The following is a 6,681-nucleotide window of genomic DNA, read 5'->3' as shown; positions in this document are numbered from 1 at the left end:
GACCCTTCACTGCATGTAAAGGGAAGAGTATGAGCAAGTGTTGGCGGAGATGTTGCCTCTGCCCTCACTAGGAATAGCACAAGTAAGTAAGGGCCAACTCATGACGTCACTGTCTCATTTCCATCCATTATTCTTCTGCAATTGAAAATATCCACAAATTTGCATATGGCATCTTGGGACCAAGGTGGACTTCACACTGGAAGGTTTGCCCTCTAGCTCCCCAAGCATGAGTTGGCCTCTTCCTGGTCCTATGTAGCGTCACCTGGATCTTCATACACCTCACGAGTGTGAAGCGCACAGCCAAGTCAGCCCACTGAGAAGAGGAGGGCGAGGGTGGAGGGGGGTCCGTGGTGGCACCTGCGGAGCGGATATTGGTATCATAACTCTGGGTAACCAAAGGAGCCGAAGGCAGCACCAGGCCCAGGATGCTGCCCTAACGAGAACTCAGCTGTGTCAGAGATGGCTCCAGTGCCCTTGGCTACTGGGCTGTTTAAGAGGAAAATTGAATTATAATCTTAACATCCTTTGTACATTTGGAAATTTGTCAGAGCAATTAAACGGTAATAAGGCGAGGGGAGATTGAGTGGATAGTTTCCTTAAAGATTACCCTCCACCACCCAAGGTCAGGTAGATATCGAAAGTAATGTAGTGGTGGAGTCAGATCACTCTGGCTGAATAAATGTCACATGAAACCAAGGAGTCATTCAGTTTTCTATATTTGAACGTCTCATTAGATTCCGTGTCATTTAAAGATGTATTGCGTGGCAGAAAGGTGACATTTGAGGTCTCTCATGGTAAGCCAAGCCCATAATTATCCGATGGAGGTTAATGCGGCCATGGTATGGGGGAAACCTCGGCATAGAAGGGACTAATGGATTTTGCTAAGAACAGCTTTCATGGTGGGCCAGTAGAGTGGCCATCTACTAGAGAGTCTAGCAAGAGTGGTTCTTTCTTGCTGGTTCCCTGACAGGTTGCGGCAGAGACCATGGAAGAAGTGATGGCAGGGTAGGAAAGGCAGCTCAGTGGAAAAAGTGCTTGCTGTGCAAACATGAAGACATGAGTTTAGAACATGCCCCCCACTTCTGTAAAGACATGCGTAGTAGCACGTTTGCTATCCCAGCATGTTTGACAGTGGGATGGGAGTCAGAGGCAATAAAAACTGACATGGGGTGGCCAGCCTGGCCACTGCAGTAGCAAATGTTAAGGTGTTCTGTCTGAAATAAGTCCGTGGTTACTCCTGGACTGGGCTGGGTGACTTGCTTCTGATGGGTACAGCGAAGACCCAAATGATCCAAGTGATGTGTTGCCACTTCTAAGAGTTTGCTACAGAAGGTGGTGGGTGGTGGCTTGCTCACTGCCCCTAGATGTTATGGATTGAACCCACGGATTTGTGAATGCTAAGCTTACGGTTTTTACACAACCTAAGTACACCCCAAGCCCCAGAAGGGAGACTTCCATCAAAAGAAAAAAGTCCTACTGTATACTTAGTGGCTGATTTAGATAAGGAACTGTAGCACCGTGAGAGGTAGGGAAGCTGCCATTCCCCGCCTGTCTGAAGGCAAGTAAGCACAGCACATGGTGCAGAGCCCAGGGATGGAGCCTGTCATTAAGCTGTCTTTCTGAACATCCATGGACAGGGATTTTGCCAATTTGTGTCCTGTTCTTCTCCAAGAGCTAGGAACAGATGGTTGGCCACAAACTAGTGTGGTGGCTCAAAACAGTGCTCCAACAGAATTTGGTGTGTGCCATATTTCCCTCCTCTTCGCACCTGCTGCTCTGAGCAGTCACAGCTCTGGCCCATCTCTGAATATTTAACAGGCTGCTGGTGGCGACACTCTGCCAATTGTCTTCTGCAGCATCTCCCACACAACAAATGCACAGTTGTATTTCCCAGGACAGTATTATCTTCTTAGAAAACTCCTAAAACCCAGGTGATCTTGAACTTCCATTGGTTTTTTCTTTTATTCTTTTTACTCTATGTACATTCCCTGGGCCTCCTGTGTAAATCAGGTCTTGTACTAGTGGCTACAAAGATAAATACAAAAATATCATACTGTGCTTGCGTCACATGGCTTAATAGTCTCCTGATGCAAATACATGAATGCAGCTTTTCGAGAGAATGAGGAGTGTTGGAGGGCATTTTATTGAATTAAAGCAAACATATAAGATAAAGGGTGGAAGAGATAAAGAAACATTATCATTAGTATTTTATTTTGCCCAGGACACTCTCCATTTGGGGGACCATAATCAAAATTAAGAAGCTAAGGGAATGAGAGTCCATGCGCTGTGATGTCATTGGTGAGGCCCTGTTTTGAGTGGGCTACAAGAATCACCCTTTTCACATGATTATGTGGATGAGCTAAGCCATATTATGTAGAATCCATAAGCTGGATGAGTATTTAGACAATTCTTAAACTTTAATTGTTTTTAAAAAGAAGAAATTGAGATTCAGAAAGAGGAGATACTTGCCCAAGGCCTTGTAACAAGTAAATTATCCTCCCAGATGGTATCCCAGGTCTTTTTAGTCTGAGTCAGCATCTGTATGAGGCCCCTAGGATGTCTGAGAGCTTTAGTAGACAGGCTTGGCAATAGATTAATCACTAAGTATCTATTTTACACACACATACAGAGACACACACACAGACACACACACACAGACACACATGATATATATGGCAGTAGGCCAAGAAAGCACATGCTTCCTTCCAAGAGTCACCGGGGGCTTTGGTATTAGCTGACTTGATCATTCTTCCCCCAGTAGACATAGCTGCCATGCCCAGATGATACAGTGGTTCACTCCCACTTTGGAAGGAAGGACACACATCTAGCGTGTGTCTGGAGGTGGCCCAGAATACTTCCCCTGAGCAGCTTTCCAAATAGTAAGGATGCTTGATCAATGGCCTTAAGAAGGGAATTCAAGTGCTCGCTGTAAAGTATCTTGGCAAAGGATCAGCAGTGAATAAACAGTGTTGCTTCCAAATGGACCGATAAGCACATTTATTTAATTTTCATTGAGTTATTACAATTTATTTTTGTATTTGTGTGTGTGTGTCTGTGTGTGTGTGTGTGTGTACATGTGTGGCAGAGGTTGATTCTTGGGAGTTGGTTCTCTCCTTCTACCATGTGAGTTCCAGGTATCACACTTAGGTTGTAGGCTTGGCAATAAGCACCTTTACCCACGAAACGATCTTGCTGGACCTCCATTAACTTCTTGAAAAGTGTCAGGGATGTGGTGTGGAGTCAATGGAGTGATCTAGAGGAAAGGACCATCTTCCAGTCCTCACTGCAGCCCACGTAGCCTCGCCTTCTACAACAGCCATCCTGAACCTCACCTTTCTCATCTAAAGATAAAATGTCTACACTTTGGTTAATCTCAGAAGCAAGAGTTTCTCGTTCCCCACACGGAAACATCGTCTATCTCCTTCACTCACAGCGAGAACCTTGTGACCCTTTGGACCACTAATGCCGTTATCAGTGACTCCACCTTCAAGCCAAGGATGTCATCATTGATACCTGAGCCTGAATAGAGGAGCTCCCGGGTACTGAGAGGCCCTTGGGAAATTAGTTCATTCAGCTCCTGTTATGCTTACGGGCTCAGTTCAAATTATTGTCACTTGTGTTTGATACCAAGGGTCCTCACTGTATAGAAGCAAATGCGTTTACAATTTAGGGTAGATTTGCTCACATTCCCATTGTAGGAGCTGTACAGGAACATTCTATAATGCTTCTGATGAGTGGGTAGTCTCGGGAAGGCCTGGGAAATCTAGCTTCAACCCCAAAGCAGGTAACTGTGAACAAACATACTCACGTTGACCTCCTGAGATCCTTGCCCTTCCTCTACACACTGAAAAGACATCCACCCTGACGTACTATAGGACATTAAGACATTCCAAGAATAGCTCAAAGAAAAGGGACAAGATGTCGCTTTGCCTCTCCAATTTTTAGTCCACAATGGGGCTACAGGAGGTGGGGCAGAAGAGAGGGTTCTAGTGACTTCACCCCCGTCCCCTCCTATGATACCACTTCTGCTGTGCCCCAAACTTTCATATTCCATTTGTCAAAACAAAACAACAAGGCCCCCAAAACAAAGCTGGGTGGTTCACCACACCTTCAAGGCCCCCAAAACAAAGCTGGGTGGTTCACCACACCTTCAAGGCCCCCAAAACAAAGCTGGGTGGTTCACCACACCTTCCACAATCATTGTTTTCTTTCGCTATGACAACATGTCTGTCTAAAGTAGTTTAAGGAAGGAAATGTATCCTGTATACTTTGGCTAGCAGCTTGAGGATAGAGTCCACTGTCCAAAGCACAGCAGCTGGAGCCTGAGGCAGCTGGTCACATCACACCAGCACTTCGGAAACAAAGAAAGATGAGTGTTGGTGCTCAGCTCACCTTTGCCCCTTCACTCAGTCTGACATCCCAAGCCATGGAACGGTACTGCTTACAGTCAGGTGGGGTCTTCCCACCCAGTGAACCCAGTTGGGAACATTCCTCACAGTTTGTCTCCAAGGTGGTTTTAGATCCTGTCAGCCTCACAGTCAGTTTCAACTATCACACCTTCCTCCCTCTGTAAGGCGGGTTATGATGTGTGCTGTCACTGTCGCCTGTTATTTCTTTTAGTGGGCCTTACCCGCAATCTACGTTGATTACCGAGAATACCCTCTAACACCGCATGATTTTCTCCACAGAGTATTATGGGAAACACACCAGGGCCAGGCTTTCACAGTCATTACAGCCGTTTTCCTGGTCTTCCTCTCTGCCAGGCAGAGATAGTAATCAAGTTGTAACTACGCCAAAGGGTTGATTGAGGACTGACTGAGACAATGGGCAGTCTAGGCCACGTTTCCAGTAGGAATTCTTTCCTAAAGCTATCCAGGTCACCTTCACACACTGACTTAAGCATGTCACTTGTCTTGGCATAGATTCCCAATGTCTTTCACCCCGAAGAAAGTGACCTTCCAATCCAAGCAGCTTTCTTCCTGCCCTTCTGCAGAGTGATTCCACCATGGTCTCAAGTCATCTGGCTGCTCTGGAGACCCAGGGTTACTTGCCTCCTCTTATACACAGAGCCCGGGCTGGTAAGTGCGTCCCAGTACTCCCAGGAAGGTCTAAGAACTTACCTCACGTGGTTGTTCAAGGACCAGTCACTGTACCCAGAGATCTGGACCGTGTTGTTGACATAAGGCCAGGCCAGTGTTCCACCTGATGGTGGTGGGGATCAGATCAGAATGGAAAATCCAGAAGAAATGAGAGGCCAAGGGGACAGGAGAAGGGGTGAGCAGACACTGGGGACGAAAACAACATCTACCACACCTCTCACTTTTTTTAGATGAGAGACTGAGACCAGAGATGGAAAAGTTCACAAATGGTCCCAGCCGTCTCACTCCCCATTAGCAGAAACCCCTCCACTTGTGCCTTGTTCAGATCAACACACCCAACACCAGCGGCAATCAACGTGAACTCGGGGCAATCAGCTCCTCCCTAAGCTCTCCACGGACTGCTTTGGTTACATTGGATTTTAAAACCCCCCTCAATTTCTGAGTCTAAGGGAAAGCTGGGCCATCTCTAAGGATTTTGGCAGCCACAAGGATAACCTTCAGTTCTCCACCCCCCGCCCCCTGCTCTTGGGGACTCCATAAGAACCAAGGAGCTCTCGCTACTTTTAAGAGGAAAAACTGCATTCTGATGTGCAAACATGCTTGCATATTCATGCACTCAAAATCTAATTTTAGCTGCATGAAGCTTCATTTTAAGATGTTCACATAATTAAGCAGTTTTCTTCCCAGGGCCCGGGAGCCTGTCTATTCTTCTCTCTCATTTACACATCACTAAGATTATCAGAATGTGTTTTAGTTCTTTAAAATGATATATTTTGGTTTTTCCAAATTGATCCACAACAGGAGATAAAAATCCATGAAAATTACATGTTTTAAACACAGGTTTGTGCCACTTCACAGCCTTGCTACTAGAGTTGGGATCTGTAGACAGGGTTTTGCTGTTCCGTTCTAATTGGGTCCTGATGCAGTTGTCACACGCCTGCTTTCCAGACAGATTGGATTTTCTGATTTAGCTGGTGGGTATGGCAGCATCCTCCCTACTGAGAAGCTGAGAGCTACAGATAAGTCAAACGGACCTCTCCAAAAACAGTGAGCAGATACAGACTCCTAACGGGGTACGGTTGAAGGTCATGACTAGGGAGGTCTGAAGCTGCAGAACTTACTAGTGCTGCTGTGAGGTTGAGGCAGAAGATGACTGCTTTCTAAATGTGTCTGTACTCCTATACAAGGGCTACTCCCAGTTTGGATTGGGGGGAAATCACCTCTGAAAGGTGACGAATAAAGAGACTTATGGCTGCTCGGGATATTGAGATAAGTGATGGTTATTTGCTCAGTCCTAAGGAAGACGCTCAAGCCACCATCTCTAAAGATCAGAGAACAATTCAGAAGAAGAAATCGTAAGAATATAAGAACTTCAAATGGGTAGAAGAACTATAGAGTTATAAAATACTGTCTTCTGGCCATGACCCGGACAATGGAATCCTGATCTCACAGCAGCAGTGGTTGCTTACAATGGGCCTGTGTAAGACCAGGCCTGTAAATAGTCGATCATAAATGGGGGGGGGGGGGTCCTAATGGCTCCACTCTACTCTTCCCTGCCGAACAATGGGATACTGATGGATTC

Source organism: Acomys russatus, chromosome 25 (genome assembly GCF_903995435.1).
Source record: "Acomys russatus chromosome 25, mAcoRus1.1, whole genome shotgun sequence".
NCBI classification, from domain to species: domain Eukaryota; kingdom Metazoa; phylum Chordata; class Mammalia; order Rodentia; family Muridae; genus Acomys; species Acomys russatus.
The sequence above is the reverse complement of the archived record's forward strand: the minus strand, read 5'-3'. Positions refer to the sequence as shown.